The sequence below is a fragment of the Rhagoletis zephyria genome, unplaced genomic scaffold, assembly GCF_001687245.7.
Source record: "Rhagoletis zephyria isolate East Lansing unplaced genomic scaffold, Rhagoletis_zephyria_1.1 Rzeph_scaffold_02864, whole genome shotgun sequence".
NCBI classification, from domain to species: Eukaryota; Metazoa; Arthropoda; class Insecta; order Diptera; family Tephritidae; genus Rhagoletis; species Rhagoletis zephyria.
In genome coordinates, this window is record NW_016159948.1 from 12854 (window position 1) to 29978 (window position 17125).

The 17125-nt window shown below is 35.7% G+C and overlaps 1 long non-coding RNA gene across 1 annotated transcript in view; it reads right to left on the minus strand.

The window, feature by feature from the left end:
* Positions 1 to 13010: 13010 nt before the first annotated feature.
* LOC108367922 (uncharacterized) overlaps positions 13011 to 17125 on the minus strand; it is a 36824-nt gene continuing 32709 nt past the window's right edge. The window contains exons 2-3 of the long non-coding RNA XR_001848310.1: positions 13310 to 13467; positions 13011 to 13253 (exon numbers count right to left, since the gene is read on the minus strand). This is a non-coding gene — a long non-coding RNA (uncharacterized LOC108367922). The remainder of the gene's footprint in view (positions 13254 to 13309; positions 13468 to 17125) is intronic.

Sequence of the window (17125 nt, forward strand, 5' to 3'; positions counted from 1 at the left end):
GTTCACCAGAATATGCCATTTTTATTGCGAACTTGATGGAATCTTTTGACGCCTTTGATGTGACGCTTAAAATCCACATGCTACACAGTCACTTTGACTTTTATTTTATTTTTTTTTTAGCTTTCAACAGAAACCGACGAGGTAGGAGAGAGATTTCACCAATCCATTATGTGTTTTGAGGACCGATTCGCTGGAAAACGATTGAATTCAATGTTGGCGGACTTTTGCTGGTCGATCGCAGGAGGCAAAGGATATTAAAAAAATCATTCGAGCAATAAAAACTAGCAAAATATGCCAAAACGGGATTGAAGAGAACCCAAATTTAGGTCCAAATAGTATATAAACTAATATTATAAAATAATATTACGAAATAAAATATGAGTTGTAACGCAAAACCACATATCTGAACAATCTATATGTTATAGTGAACCGATTTCCATGATTTTCAGAAATAGCTAAGGTAATATCAAAATACAGTCACGTGCAAAATTTTAGTAAAATAACCTTAAAACTAAGGTAATTATTAACAAAAAACCTAAAATTTAAGCAGATTTTCAAGCACCGTTATCTCGAAAACTAGAGCCAATCTGGAAAAACGGAGGACGCCATTGAATTTAAAAGATCCCAGTTAAGTAAGATCAGTTGTCAAAACCTTTGCCCAGAAAAAAATTCAAAACCTGAACACAGTGTTTTAAACGACGAAAAATTCACTTTCAGAACTCTAAAACTTCCCCCCTAAATATCTCAAAATTTTGACGTGATACGGATTTTCTGAAAACGCCATCGTAATCTAGAGGCCAAAATTAGGTTTACGTATTTGGCCGTTTAGCTGTGATATTTTTGCCTCCCTACTGTGTTATCACACTACAAGTCAACTTATAAATAACCAGTTTTTAATTAGCTGAATCGAATGCTGCAATTCCTATATTTAAAAAGGTGTGTAAACGTACATTGAAAGATCTTTTTATTTATTTTTGCTATATAAATATTTGCATACAAGGCTCCAACTATGTATGTACATTAGACTGCCTCACTCCCCATACAAAAAAAATCGGTACTGTGTTTCCATTTCAATTATAAAATCTATTATATTTTAAGACTTCCACCAAAATATTTCGGAAAAATATAAAGATATACGTAAGCTGGGATGATTTGAAAATACCTCCAAAAATGGAGTTTTTTATGAATCAAAATAGTTTCTTACAGGGTTTTTTGAAAAAAAAGTCCCCTCAACTGACAAAACGGTTTACGTTTAATAATTAGATTTTCGATACTGTTTTTTAACTTTTTTCAAAGATTGGTATAAGAAAAACTTGAATAGCTGAACCTGAACTATTCCGATTTAGACTTGTACGCAGGGACCGTAACGGTTATAACTTTTGTTATAAAAATCACTTTTTAATCGTTATTAACTGAGTTTTATTTTTTGCTCAAAACATAAAGATTATTTTTTGAGTTTTATTTTTTACTCAGAAAATAATCGTTGTTTTGAGTTTTATTTTTTGCCCGGAAAATAATCGTTACGTTTTAAGTTTTATTTTTTGCTTGGAAAATAATGGTTATTTTTTTAGTTTTATTTGTTGCTCGGAAAATAATCGTTACGTTTTAAGTTTTATTTTTTGCTCAGAAAATAAAACTTAATTTTTGCGTATGCGTATGTGCATGCGCGAACAAATAGGGGGCGGCTGCATTGAACTTTTAACGCCACTGTGGAGTGGGTAATGAAAATATAGAGAGCAAGATAAAAGGGCAGAAACAAAGACAAGGACAACGACAAAACCACAGACACTCACAACCTATATTGAAGGATCAAGGCAATGATAATGGTGAAGATGACGATGAAGATGAAAATGAAGATGAAGATGAAGATAAAGAGAAATAAAGAGTGGGGAAATACCTTTCTACTGAGATTCCATAAGTCCAAATCAGAATAATTTTGGCCCAGTTATTCAAGTTTTTCGTAAATCAACCTTTGAAAAAGTTAAAAAACAGCATCAGATTTTTTAAGCTTAATCCGTTTTGTCATCAGAGATTTTTTTCAAAAAGCTCTTTAAGAAACTATTTTTATTTGTTTTGGTTATTTTATGACCTTATAACAATTATATTCAACAATTTTTATTGAGCTTGAGGCCGTTTTTAATGAAAAACTTACTTGTGGAAAAGCAACAATAATTTGAAAAAATGGTAGAAGTGATAGCTATTTCGGAAATCACCACATTTCCTCATCAGACTTCTTTCAGTACGATTCGAACCCACGCACAGTGCCGCCTAAGTGGGCCAAAATCGAAAAATTCGTTATCTGCACTGTGAACTTGTTTGGTATTTTTGTAAAGACTTGTACCCACTAAAAAGAATTAAACAGACATTTCCCTAAAAAACTAATTATATGCCGCCAGGAAGCCACTAAAGTCGACAAAGTTTATACTAAGAATTTTAATAAGAGCATAGCCATGCGTAAGTTCTTCACANCACGCACAGTGCCGCCTAAGTGGGCCAAAATCGAAAAATTCGTTATCTGCACTGTGAACTTGTTTGGTATTTTTGTAAAGACTTGTACCCACTAAAAAGAATTAAACAGACATTTCCCTAAAAAACTAATTATATGCCGCCAGGAAGCCACTAAAGTCGACAAAGTTTATACTAAGAATTTTAATAAGAGCATAGCCATGCGTAAGTTCTTCACAGAAAAAAATGTCAAAAATATATTCTTTGAAATAAAATGTTGGTTTGACGTTTCTTGTTTCCATATAAATAGTAGATAACTAAGGAATTAAAATTTTGGAACAAAATTAAACACAGGGTGTCCCTGCGGTATTCCAGAAAAACAATTTTTTTAAACAAACTTTCAAAAAATACTAAATTTTAATGGAATGAATAAAAAATATATGTAAAAATAGGTTATTTTTTATTTTATTAAATAGTATGGGCTTTTAGCTTTCAGAAGAAGAAATAAACACCTGCTCATTTTTTGCACTTTCTGAAGTAATGCGTTTTTCGCTAAAGCATAAAATTATTTTTTCATTTTTTGTCAGTGCTTGAGATCTGCACGATTCGTTCCATTTTCAAAAATGAAGTGTCAGATTAAAAAGCTTGACCTATGGACAATAGAAAGTTTATTTTTTTTAAGAGTTGCCACCTGTTAAATAATTAGATTGTTAAAAAATTTGATTCAAAATTTTTTATAAGTTAAATGAATTATTTAGAGATGGGTATCAATCGAAATGTGTATTAACTACATGCAGCGAGTTGCCACCTGTTTAAAAAATCGAATTCCACTTGAATTAAAGGAATTAGGTAATTGAAATAGATAGGTATCACCATACCGAAAAAGGTTTAAGAAGGTTTTGCTTAAAAATATTACGAATAAGGTTGCCACCTGTTTGTAAAGTCGAATTTAGTTAAACTAAAATAATAATTAGGTCAAACCATAGGATTACGCCATCGTATTTGTTATTTTATTACAAATAACACAAACGGCAATATTACTTTTCCTGTTATTACTTCACCTGTTTATTGCGCCATTCATGCCACCTGCTTGTACCGAGTATACGTTCAAATTTAGAAGTCTGAGAGTGGGTAAAATTTTGCATATTTTTACATCACTACTTCGTACCACATGTTCGCTTCGTCTTCGTAAACGAAATCGACATTTCGGATATGGTGAAACCAGTGATGATAATGCAGAAATTTTAACTGAAGATAAAACTCAAAACAATATTCTCTGTGTTATATGCTGCGAACAGGAACGGCAACTTTTGTTTGTTGCATTCCATGTCGGAATTATACCAGGTGAAGTAATTAGAGCGAGAAGAAAGATTTTGATACTGTCTTATTTGAAAAATTGCCTTTAAAATTTGACTATAAGGCAGCCGAATGACAGAAAATAAAGCGAGAAAGCTGTTTTATAATTTCACCTGTTTATTGCGCCATGATTCCATGCAAACATTTTATGGTTTTCCAGCAATGCGTTCAACACATTTAAAAAAGCATGCAGATAAAATTCATGCAAAAGCGCTATGTCCAATTTGCTGACCAGTTGTTAAAGTCGACTCTTTTCCTATATTTTGTTAGATTTTTCATAAGTAAAAATATTTTGNTTATTAAATAGTATGGGCTTTTAGCTTTCAGAAGAAGAAATAAACACCTGCTCATTTTTTGCACTTTCTGAAGTAATGCGTTTTTCGCTAAAGCATAAAATTATTTTTTCATTTTTTGTCAGTGCTTGAGATCTGCACGATTCGTTCCATTTTCAAAAATGAAGTGTCAGATTAAAAAGCTTGACCTATGGACAATAGAAAGTTTATTTTTTTTAAGAGTTGCCACCTGTTAAATAATTAGATTGTTAAAAAATTTGATTCAAAATTTTTTATAAGTTAAATGAATTATTTAGAGATGGGTATCAATCGAAATGTGTATTAACTACATGCAGCGAGTTGCCACCTGTTTAAAAAATCGAATTCCACTTGAATTAAAGGAATTAGGTAATTGAAATAGATAGGTATCACCATACCGAAAAAGGTTTAAGAAGGTTTTGCTTAAAAATATTACGAATAAGGTTGCCACCTGTTTGTAAAGTCGAATTTAGTTAAACTAAAATAATAATTAGGTCAAACCATAGGATTACGCCATCGTATTTGTTATTTTATTACAAATAACACAAACGGCAATATTACTTTTCCTGTTATTACTTCACCTGTTTATTGCGCCATTCATGCCACCTGCTTGTACCGAGTATACGTTCAAATTTAGAAGTCTGAGAGTGGGTAAAATTTTGCATATTTTTACATCACTACTTCGTACCACATGTTCGCTTCGTCTTCGTAAACGAAATCGACATTTCGGATATGGTGAAACCAGTGATGATAATGCAGAAATTTTAACTGAAGATAAAACTCAAAACAATATTCTCTGTGTTATATGCTGCGAACAGGAACGGCAACTTTTGTTTGTTGCATTCCATGTCGGAATTATACCAGGTGAAGTAATTAGAGCGAGAAGAAAGATTTTGATACTGTCTTATTTGAAAAATTGCCTTTAAAATTTGACTATAAGGCAGCCGAATGACAGAAAATAAAGCGAGAAAGCTGTTTTATAATTTCACCTGTTTATTGCGCCATGATTCCATGCAAACATTTTATGGTTTTCCAGCAATGCGTTCAACACATTTAAAAAAGCATGCAGATAAAATTCATGCAAAAGCGCTATGTCCAATTTGCTGACCAGTTGTTAAAGTCGACTCTTTTCCTATATTTTGTTAGATTTTTCATAAGTAAAAATATTTTGTGAATACTACATTCTTCATATGACTTATGTCATTGACATAAGTACCTAGCTTAAGGTTTAAAATGCATTCCTGATATAGATCATATTTTACTACTTTTTATTTCAACTCTGTATGAGTATACTGAATTTAAATGTGTAATGGCTTCTTTCGGCTTCACTTTTCACGAACAGCCGAGAAGGAAGCACAATGAAGTAAGTCTAGAATTCTATCTTTCGCATTTCTTTGTAATGATTAATATCCTTACAGATATTAAAACACCACACAAGCTCATTTAACTTTACTCAATAAAAACAGGTGTTCTTAATATATACGTGTGCCTTTTTTTCTACGTTGCAAGTTTGCAGCGACATTTTTTAATATTTCTTCTTCGAACTGCCATGAAAAGCCGCCATTTTAAATTCACGCATGACACGCTATAATTTACGAAGTGAAAATTCAGACACAAAATCAAATTCCAATATGCCTAACTCTAATGAAGACTCATCCAGCGAAATTGATGGCGATCGCACCATCATTGAAAAAGATGCAGCGATTGAAAGTCTTCAACAACAAATTCGAAAGCTGCAGCTGTCTCTGGAAGCCTCAGAAAAAGAGAGGTTATGTCTAAAAGAAAAAATTGAATGGACCGCGGTAGCCCCTCGCGTCGACGCAGCAGTAAGTACACACAAACCACAAAAGTCACTTCTGCCGACGTCTTTTCAGATCGCTCTTATATTTACACAGGTTACGTTAACGCCGCTGCTGCGCATCAACCGCCCATCAACATGCAACATGTTGTGCCCCAATTTAATCGTATCAAAGGAAACCTTTCTACGAGCTGCTTGCCTAATGCTAACTATACGGACTATTCTCCCGCCGCTGCCACTGTATTGTGTAATGCCCCGCATTCGTCACCGCCTCTCAACAACAATTCACGAATACACATGCCACCGTATACTCAAAATTTTATTCGCAAATTGTAGGATTTGGCACAGTTTTCAGGGTCGCCAGAAGAGTGACCAATGTTTATAGTAGCCTTTAAAGAAACAACCAATATGTTTGCATACACTAATGTCGAGAATCGACTCCGTTTGCAGAAAGCTCTGAGGGGAGATGCCCGTGCTAAAGTAGAATCTTTGTTTATTCATCCCTCAAGCGTGAATGCAGTATTCTCATCGTTGGAGTTTCATTTCGGGCGACCCGAAGTACTCATTCGCAGTCAACTCGCGAAAGCCAAAGCGTTTAGCCCGATCACAAGTGGGAAAATCGACGAAATTCTTAACCTCAGCTCAATGGTCGCAAATTTAGTCGCCTTCTTGGAAAACGCTGGAGCCGCACCATACCTTTCTAATCCAACGTTGCTTGATGAGCTGGTAAGTAAACTACCTATTTATAAGCGAGAAGAATGGGCACGTCACACATTTGTTATAAATAAGCTCTATCCTGCAATACGCGAATTCAGTACGTGGCAACAAATGTCAATGTACATTGTCAAAGCAACTGAGATAAATCAACCACCTGTAAACTCCGAACAGCTGACGAAAAAATGTAGTAGATTTTCGAAAACAGTGCTAGCCATATCGGAGGAAAAATTTAAATTTATATGTTGCCATGAAAATAACAGACTATATCAGTGCGTAAAATTTAAAGAAGCTGATTATGAAAATCGTTGGGAAATGATTAAAAAGAATAGGCTTTGTTTTTGCTGCCTCTCTGCAGACCACAGTTGTTCACGACGTCGCGCATGCGGCATATCATCATGTCAAAAATACCACAACAAATTGCTTCATAATCAGGTCATTCGCAGTTCGAATACTGGCAACTCGGTGTCTGCTGAATCAGCTGTTGCTACCGTCAGCACTTGTCAACAATTCGGAAATGAGAAAAAATTTACGAATGAGGTTGGTGAGGAAAGTAGAAATGAAAACATAAAAAAACTTTATTGAAATTTGTACCAGTCGAGTTACATGGTCCGAAGGGTAGTATTCGAGTAGTAGCTTTTGTGGACGATGGAGCTAAGGTGACGCTGTTAGAAGAGCAAGTCGCAAGTGCAATTGGCCTTAGAGGTGGAAAAGAATTGCTGCGCCTCAAATGGTTTGATGACCAAACAAGTAGCGAAGTTTCAAAGCGGGTAAATTTAGAAATTTCTTGTACATTAAATAGAGATGGAAAGTTTTACATGAACGGGGTGCGAACGACAAAAAGGTTATTTTTACCTGCGCAAACGCTGTGCGCCAAGATGTTTAAGAGACAAAACAAGAAGTTGCGTGACATTCCAATGGAAAGTTATTTTAATGCAATGCCAAAAATATTGATTGGTATGCCACACACCAATTTGGTTCGTCCATTGAATGTAGTCAATTTCAATGAAGGTTTCACTGTTCATGAGACCAAGCTAGGTTGGGTTTTGTTCGGCTCAGATGAAAATAATTCTGATTCGCCAACAATTTGCCACGTACATATCGACGATGGTTTTAATGACTTGCAAAAGCAAGTCGCCGATTATTTTACGTTAGAAGGGTTTGAGCCAAAGTTGCCGGCCATGAAGTCAGCTGTGGACATTAGAGCCGAAGAAATTTTGCGAAGTACAACGAAGCTCGTGGGCGATAGGTATGAGACCGGCCTTTTATGGCACAATGATAGCGTATCTCTTCCCGGGAGTTATGGTGCAGCATTAAAACGGCGTCAAGCCGTAGAGCGCAAAATGGCAGGGGATCTTAACTACAAAAAATGGCACAGAGAGAAAATAAGTGACTACGTAGAGAAGGGTTATGCAAGAAAACTTTCTACCGTTGAAGCTGAAGTATCTAGCGAGCGCATTTGGTATTTACCTCATGTTGCCATTTATAATGTGAACAAGGGCAATAAACCAAGATTGGTTTTCGATGCAGCCGCTACGGACGCTCTGAATTCTGTGCTTATGAAGGGCCCTGATGATTAGCAACCAAAACCACTGCAATCGATTTTATGCAAATTCCGCGAAGGGAACATAGCTATTTGCGGGGATATAAGAGAAATGTTCCATCGCATAAACATACGCGAAGAAGACGTAAATTCACAACGTTTTCTATGGCGTGAAGGGAATACATCAAGACAACCTGATGTGTATGTCATGAAGGCCATGATATTTGGTTCTATTTGCTATCCATGCTCTGCACAGTTTGTGAAGAATTTGAATGCGTCAAAATTCGAAGCTGACTATCCGAGTTCAGTCGATGCAATCGTCAATCGCCACTATGTTGACGACTATGTGGATAGTTTTACTACTATTGAGGAGGCCATATGTGTATCGCAAAAGGTGGCGGAGATTCACAGCAAAGTAGGTTTCGTTCTCAGAGGTTTCGTTTCGAACTCTACAAAGCTACTGCAGGCTATTGGCGGAAATTTTGAACATGAGTGTGATTCGAAAAATATGTGCGGTTCAAAATCAACATGCGATAAAGTGCTTGGAATGCATTGGGATGCTAAACAAGACATATTCTTTTTTAACTTAGCTTTCGCTAAAATACCAACGTCAGTTTTAAATGGCAGTCGACGACCAACAAAAGCAGTTGTTGGGTTTGACGATGTCGATATTCGATCCATTTGGGTTCCTTGCAAACATTACTTTGGTTCCAAAGATTTTGCTGCAAAAGCTGTGGCAGGTTAGCATAGGTTGGCATGATGGAATACCTAACGATATTTACGACAGATGGTATGAGTGGTATAAATCGCTTGACAAGATAAGAGAGTTTCGCATACCTAGATGCTACAGTCCAGTTTTTAAAGATCCATCTTCCGAAATACAAGTGCACATATTTGTTGATGCAAGTGAGCTAGCGTTTTCTGCTGTCGCCTTTTTTCGCATAAGACATTACAACCAAATAAGAGTTGCATTTGTCGCAGCGAAATCTCGCTGCAGTCCATTAAAACCAATGTCAATCCGTAGACTGGAACTACAGGCCGCGGTGCTCGGAACACGGTTAAGTAACGCAATTACTGAGAGTCACACAGTAAACCCTGCATTAATAAATTATTGGTCGGATTCTAAGACTGTAATTCAGTGGATTCGATCCGAAGCTCGCCAATATAAACAATTTGTAAGCAATCGTATTTCCGAGATTCTTCATACATCTGAAATAGCACAATGGAGATGGGTACCCGGATCGCTAAACCCAGCGGACGACGCAACGCGACCACAGTCTTGTAATATGTTTGAGGTAGATTCGAAGTGGATTAATGGACTCGGGTTTCTAAAGCAGGGCGAAGAAAATCGGCCGTTATTCCCAGATCTTCCTAAAAATGACAACGACAACGAAAAGAGGGCGAAACCGCTATACACGATACGATGCACGATGATGTTATGCCTTTCACATAGTTTTCAAACTTTTAACTCTTAGAGTTATGAGCTGGGTTCAATACGCCGTTTTAAGGTTTCATGCTTTGGTAACCAAAAATACTGAAAATCAAGAGACTACATTAAAAGTAACAGCCAGTGCGATCAAAGAGACAGAGGAACTGTTAGTTCGGCGCGTTCAGAAAGTCGTTTTCGTGGATGAACTTTTGGTATTGCGAAATGGGAAGCAGCTTCCAAAATGGAGTCCACATTAACGCCCGTGATAGACGAAAAGGGTTTATTGCGCATTGGGGGTCGTATCGACAATGCTCTGTGTCTCCCTGTTTGGACGAGACGTCCAGTAATTTTGCCAAAGAATCATGCAATGTCGCGACTCATAGTTCGCCATTTCCATGAAACGTTTTATCACCAAAACCAGGAAGCTATTATCTGTGCGTTTCGAGCTAAATATTGGATCCCAAGCGTTCGAAGTCTTTTGAAATCTGTTAAACGTGAATGCCAATTTTGCAAAAATGCAGCAGCTACGCCGAGGCCTCCTCTCATGGGACAAATACCAGCTGACCGACTTTCACCTTACATTAGAGCATTCTCGTACACTGGTCTTGACTATTTCGGGCCGGTAATGGTTTCCATCGGGCGACGGCAAGAAAAGAGGTGGGTAGCTTTGTTCACCTGTTTGACAATTCGAGCGATACATTTGGAGGTGGCCAGAGACTTGTCAACCGTTGCTGTGGTTTTATGTATACGCAATTTCGTTAATCACAGAGGTATTCCTATTCGGATCAAGAGCGATAGGGGCACAACACAACGTGATTTAATATTTAAAATTTACAAGCTATATCTGAGTTTTCTTTAATGATATATCAAAAACGGTAATGTAGCCTTCTTTTTCAGGTATTTAGGCAATACAAGGTGATTTTAGTTTTCTTATACTATGATTCTAAGTATTTTATTTTATTTTTTATCGTAAGCGTAAAAATAAGGGGTTTTTGGCTATATACGTAGACATATAGTTGAGAAGTAGGTGCAATCAAGCAAAAGTATAATCATTTACATATACCTTGGACGTTATAGTGTCATTCTGTAGTAAAAAAAAAGTTGCGGCATGCCTGCGCACTTTTTCAATATATCGATTTATATAATATAACCTCGTTGGTGAAATATACATGAAATTCTCGATGAAGAACAAAACCAAATATAACAAGTGAAAACTAAGTACAAAACATACAAGAAAGTAATATTGTTACTGTCCGCGTTTGTTGTTTGCTCAATTACTGTTTTTTTTGTACCCTACATACGACATAACTATTACATACACACGTTTATTATCAAAAGTAGACTAAATACTGTTTTGTTTCAAAGGCGAAACTTTTAGTACTTGCACGTATCAAAGAAAGTATGTATACATTTATGTACATATCTGCTCAGAATTATAAAATAAAATTTGGGTTTATTAAATTTTACAATAATAGCTTAGAATGACGTAATTTACTTGTCCATTGACTTATAGGGTATATGTGAAACCGTAAAGAATGGTATCTAGTGCATATTTTTAGTGTTAATTATAATCTTTATTCTTGTTTATAGTGTTGATAGTTCTATGCAAGAATGCCATGGGCAGTGAATAGAAATAATGATAGTAATGATATTTTTAACTAATATGGTTACGCTAGACGGGTAAACGGAGAATAACCATAACTCTAAAGGCCTAGTTATATTATTATTTTCTTTACAGGAACGAGCTCAAATATCATTTGGGTTACTCGTAAAAGGCTTTATGAAATAATGAAAAACTCTGGCTAGGCGTTTCTTTCAAAATGCCGAGAGGTCAGCCATAATAACAAAGGTTGATCTCAATTTAGTTATAATGATGCACACAATTATTAAAGCTGTTTCTAGTGGCCATCAAATCGAGGTGGAAAAGTTTCGCAACTACACTTTAAATACAGCGAAATATTTTGTTAATTGTTATCCATGGTATAAAATGCAACCAACACTCCACAAATACATACATATTTCATCCATGGGCCAGAGATAATATCCCACGCTTTGTTACATGTCAGTCAATTGTCAGAAGCTCTAGAGGCGCGAAACAAAAATTTTAAGAGCTACAGAGTAAATTTTTCTTGCAAGTGCAACAGAAAAAACACGAATGAAGATATATTCAATAGACTTTTGATTAGTTCCGACCCTGTTGTATCAAGTATGAGAAAACTGCCCCAAAAAAATTATAGGATTTGCCGAAAGAAGCACAACAGTCGTTAATTATGCAGCCTTATAGCGATGATGAAGATATTGATAGTGATGACAATGACGCGAGCGAAGATGATGATTATTTTTATTAAAGGTTATATATTCTAAATTACTTTCTAGGCTTAACAACAACATGTAGGTAATTGTTGAAGAGAAAATTTGTACAATTCGTATTCATTATCATATAAAAAATTACATAAAAAAGGGATGATGTGGGTGATGTTGATGATGAAAATAGTAATCAAGATAATGATGAGGATAATTATTATTGTGATAGAAGTGGTGTTTAAATTGTAATTAATGATGATTAGGATTTTAACAAATTATCATTAATAATAAAAATTATTTATGGGAGTAACAACTAAATTTTAACTGTTTTCGCTCTTTGGTAACGCCATAAAAACCTACTGAAAAAACAAAATTCCCACTAAACTCTTTTCGGATTGCTCTTTTTTTACTTCATTTGGTGGTAGTTATACAAATACATCAAAATATTTTGAATTAAATGTACGTATGAATTCATCTCCACTTTCAGGGTCGATTACCCCACTGTGCGTCGGTTCAATCCTACTGAAAGAAGTCGGATGAGGAAATGTGGTGATTTCTGAAATAGCTATTATTTCTACCATTTTTTCATAATATTGTTGCTTTTCCACAATAAGTTTTTCATTAAATGAGGCCTCAAAATCAAAATTATGGGAAAAAAGCAGCAATAATTTACAAGGCGAACTTAGCACAGTGCGTTGGCAACTGGCTGAGTCAGTGAGATCGTCGGTTCAATCCTACTGAAAGAAGTCTGATGAGGAAATGTGGTGATTTCTGAAATAGCTATTACTTCTACCATTTTTTCATAATATTGTTGCTTTTCCACAATAAGTTTTTCATTAAATGAGGCCTCAAAATCAAAATTATGGGAAAAAAGCAGCAATAATTTACAAGGCGAACTTAGCACAGTGCGTTGGCAACTGGCTGAGTCAGTGAGATCGTCGGTTCAATCCTACTGAAAGAAGTCTGATGAGGAAATGTGGTGATTTCTGAAATAGCTATTACTTCTACCATTTTTTCATAATATTGTTGCTTTTCCACAATAAGTTTTTCATTAAAAACGGCCTTAAACTCAAAATTGTTGACAAGAAGCTATTTTTATTCATAAAAAATTCAATTTTTGAAGATATTTTCAAATCAGTCCAGCTCACGCAAATCTTAATATTTTTCCGAAATATTTCGGTGGATGTCATAAAATATAACAGATTTTATGATTCCAATGGAAACATAGTACCGATTTTTTTTGTATGGGGAGTGATGCAGTCTAATGTACATATATCTATCAAAACTGATGCTATCGATGTGACAAGGTTATTAAACGATGCAGTGACCATGGCCGAGCATATAAAGGAAAATCTAGACAGCAATTGTCGATGTATTAACGAATGAATTTAAAAGTTTCTAGTACTTACCTTCCTATAAGAAAATAGCTCTTTTTGCAGCCGCTGCCTTTCTGCTGTTGGTTGCTGACCTTTACCACGCATAAATTTTAACATTATGGCCACTCGTAAGTTATTTTGATATGTTTAGTGTTTATGAATGTAAACTTATTGTTGTCCTTAAACAAAATCTGAAAAACCATAAACAATTAAACGGTAGTAAAATACAAGGATAAGTTTTTTATCATCAAAATAACTAATAATCTTATGTCTTAAAATGTGCATGCCGCGCGCTTGACGATACGTTTGTTGATCCCGTTGTTGAGGCGTGAGTAATTTTGGCTCACGTTGACGCACGCTCATCATGATGACTTCAAAGTCACGCATATTCATGCTTTGCTTTGGTTTTCTGTCTCACATTTACCCGCCTCGGTTTTAATCACTCACGCTTTTTTACGGAAATGTGAACAAATGTACATATGAGTATTATAGTTGATTTCCACCAAGGCTTAACTGCAGTTTATGCTTATTGGAAAAAGGAGATTATCGAAGGGTGTAATCCCACCTATTAAGTAGAACCAAACGAAAGGAAAAAAGCAAAAATTAAGAAACAAACCTTGCCGATCACCCCATGTTAAAATTAATGGAACTAATCTGAACTCTTAACTGCAGTTAAGCTTTTGGTGGAAATACGCTATTACAGAATTCCTCGATCGTGAAAGAAGAAATAACACAGGTTTACAAAAAAAAAAGGTTTATGCATATTGAACCAAACTTCGATATCCCTATGGTAGGGATGCCCAAATCAGCACATATGTGTCGCGGGCGACTGCGCGTGCAAAGCTTTGCACAGCGGTGCTGGGCAAGGGCGGAAGCAAAAAGTTATCGGAAGGGGAAAACGAAGTCAACAGAATAGTGAGATTGTATGTGTGACAGTGATGGAAAATGAGTGTGCATTGTGCCATTTTCGGCCCTTTCGGAAGCAGCCGGCACCTTCAGCACAATCGATTGATTTTCGGCACTATTTTTGCGTAACTCAATGCAACTAATAAATATTTCTTTCGGATCCGCAATTAAAAATATTTTTTTTACATTTAATCGTATGTGCTTAAACTGATAAATGATATAAACATAGAAACGCAAGCAGAAGAATCTCGCTTCCACATTCTGCATATGCGCTTAACATTTTTGGTTAAACAAATTTGTCGAAATTTCATCTCTAAAGCAAATATTAAATATCATTTAATATATACTTTAGATTTAAATAATCATTTTTAGTGGTGGGCGAGTCCGAGATGTTTAAATGATCGAGATAGTACATTCAATTCGCGTAGATTTTTGAGAACTTTTTTTGTTGAAGGTTTTGCACTTGTTTTCCATACTGAAATTTGTGTACATCATTTATCATTGTCTAAGAAAAACTATAAAATAAAGCTTAATTTAAAATATTGGCATAAAAAACAACAACGCTACACGCGCATTCATCCACATAACATAAAATGAGAACGTTTGTTATATGGAAGAAAGTGCGCAACACCGCAAACAGAAAAATTCAAAAAATCAATGGTATTTTCTAGACACTTCAAACTTGCACGTTATTATACTAGAATGAATGGGCTACAAAATTGTTAACCCAAAACATGTCTACAAATTCTGAACAAAAACTGTGAAAATTTGATGAAACTTTGTTGATTTTTTTCATTCTTTCAAGTTTCGATTTATTTGCAAGGTTTTTGTTTGATAATGAGCTACAATTTTATAAAAAAAAATAATTAAAATTATTTAAAAAAATAAAATAAATACCGGGTGACCGTGTAATTTTGTCAAAGATGAAGACAATGATGATAAAACATTAATACACTATATAGGTCAGTTCATATTAATGAACATAAAATGAGATCACTATCGATAAAATGGAAATCCTCAAGGGAAATTTATAATTTCAACGCATGGAATTTACATACATTTTTTTACTTTCAACCCCCGAATTGCTCAATTACTTCTATTTCTGCAGGATCGCCATTAGGTAAATTGCATTTCCAAAGATTTTTTCAAAATAAATAGCGATGAGGGATATTTAACCCGCCGATGATAAGAAATCGCAATCACCATAACGCACATCACTAATATTACTGTTCACAATCACGTTTACATTCAAAATTACAATTCATAATTTCGTTTTGTAGCAAATATGAAATATAGGTATATCCATTTACTTAAATGTAAACGGATTAAGAATCAAAGTGCTAGAAGAGATTTGAGCGTTTGGTACAAAAAGTATTTTTGATGTTGAAATTGTACTTAAAGTCGGCCAATTGTACTTTTGTACATTTTAAAATTAATTATACTGAAAAAAGTACAATTGTACTTAAAATATCAACACTGTTTCACTGGTGCCAGATTTGAGCGTACCCAATTTTTTACCGATAATAACTCATGCGGGGGATTTGGGTATTGGGCATTTTACAAGCCTATTAGGAAGTATAGTACGTATGTCGGAAGACTGGCTTTAGTATAATGAACCATTCGCAGCATACGTATAATTGGAATTCAATGCTTGGTGCGGTATTTAGTGATGCTTTTTTAATTTAAGCATACCGAAAGCATAGGTACATATGTATGTACTAGCAAATGCCTGGCTTGCTTCGCGACGCCTTATAAGAACTATTACGTTGACCAATACTAAAATGGGGTTGCTAAACAAAAACGGTTTGTAATGTAAAATTTATTAGTTTAGGTTGAAAGGACTAAAGAGCAGAACCTTGCTTACTCATAGGCCAAGAATAATAGCGATGAGATAGTATTTGGGTTAAGTACTAATATTCTTCGATGTTATGAGCTCTTATTTCCACCTGTGAGATATCTGTACGTATTGCAAGGTTTGCCAAGAGTGCGTAATCTTCTATAATCCTCCTGTTCCCAGAATGAAAGTTTACGCGTTCAAACGGGGTCATTGATATTCCTACCGTATTCTTCTTAATCATTGATATTCCTAGCGTATTCTTTTTATCATAGAGTTAGCACCCGTTACTCCTGGTCATACGATGAAGACGGGGTCTCTAAATATCTCGACTCCGGCGCCATCTGTCGGCACCATTTTTGCGATGCAGAACAGAATTTCAAATTCATGTGACGTATGATTTCGAAGTTATGGTTGATTAAAAATGTCACGCCTATGGGAGGTGCATCGCCCTTTGTCAGGTTTCATTTCTTTTATACCCTAGGTTACGTCTCTATATACCAATTAAAGCCCCATGAAAATCCATTCAGTAGTTCCGGAGATTAGTGAGTTCCAACAGACAAACAATCTACAGTTTTATTATAGTATAGATTATTATTATTATATATTTTATTTTTTTTATTTTTTTATTTTTTTTCTTCGTAGGAGAGGGAAATGCTTTATGCACTGGCCGGAGGCGCTAGTCTCTATACTACCTTCCCCGAGTGTAGGACTCCCACCGAAGCGTGTTGGGCTACCCACTAAAACCCAAACTCCCACCGCCCGCGCAAGAATCCCGCATCTGGCACCGCAATTCTGCATGTCTTCAGATGCAGGAGCGCGCTGTTAGAGCCTTGGGGCTGCTCTTTTGTAGGGGCGTTTCATTCGGGTGTCCTCAGTAGACAACCGTCCTCTCGTTTGCAGCGGAGTACGAATTTCACGTATCTCGCAACTGCTTNTTCCCACTTTTCTGGGCTGGAGATCATTACCCCAACTATGTTGTTCGGAGTTCCCATTCTATGCAGATATTCTCGGAAGTAACCATGACCGGTGAGGAATTGCGTCAGGTAGAAATCGACTTCCCCATGTGGTCTGTTCAGCCATGTTTGAAGGTCGGCTATCAGGGAGTG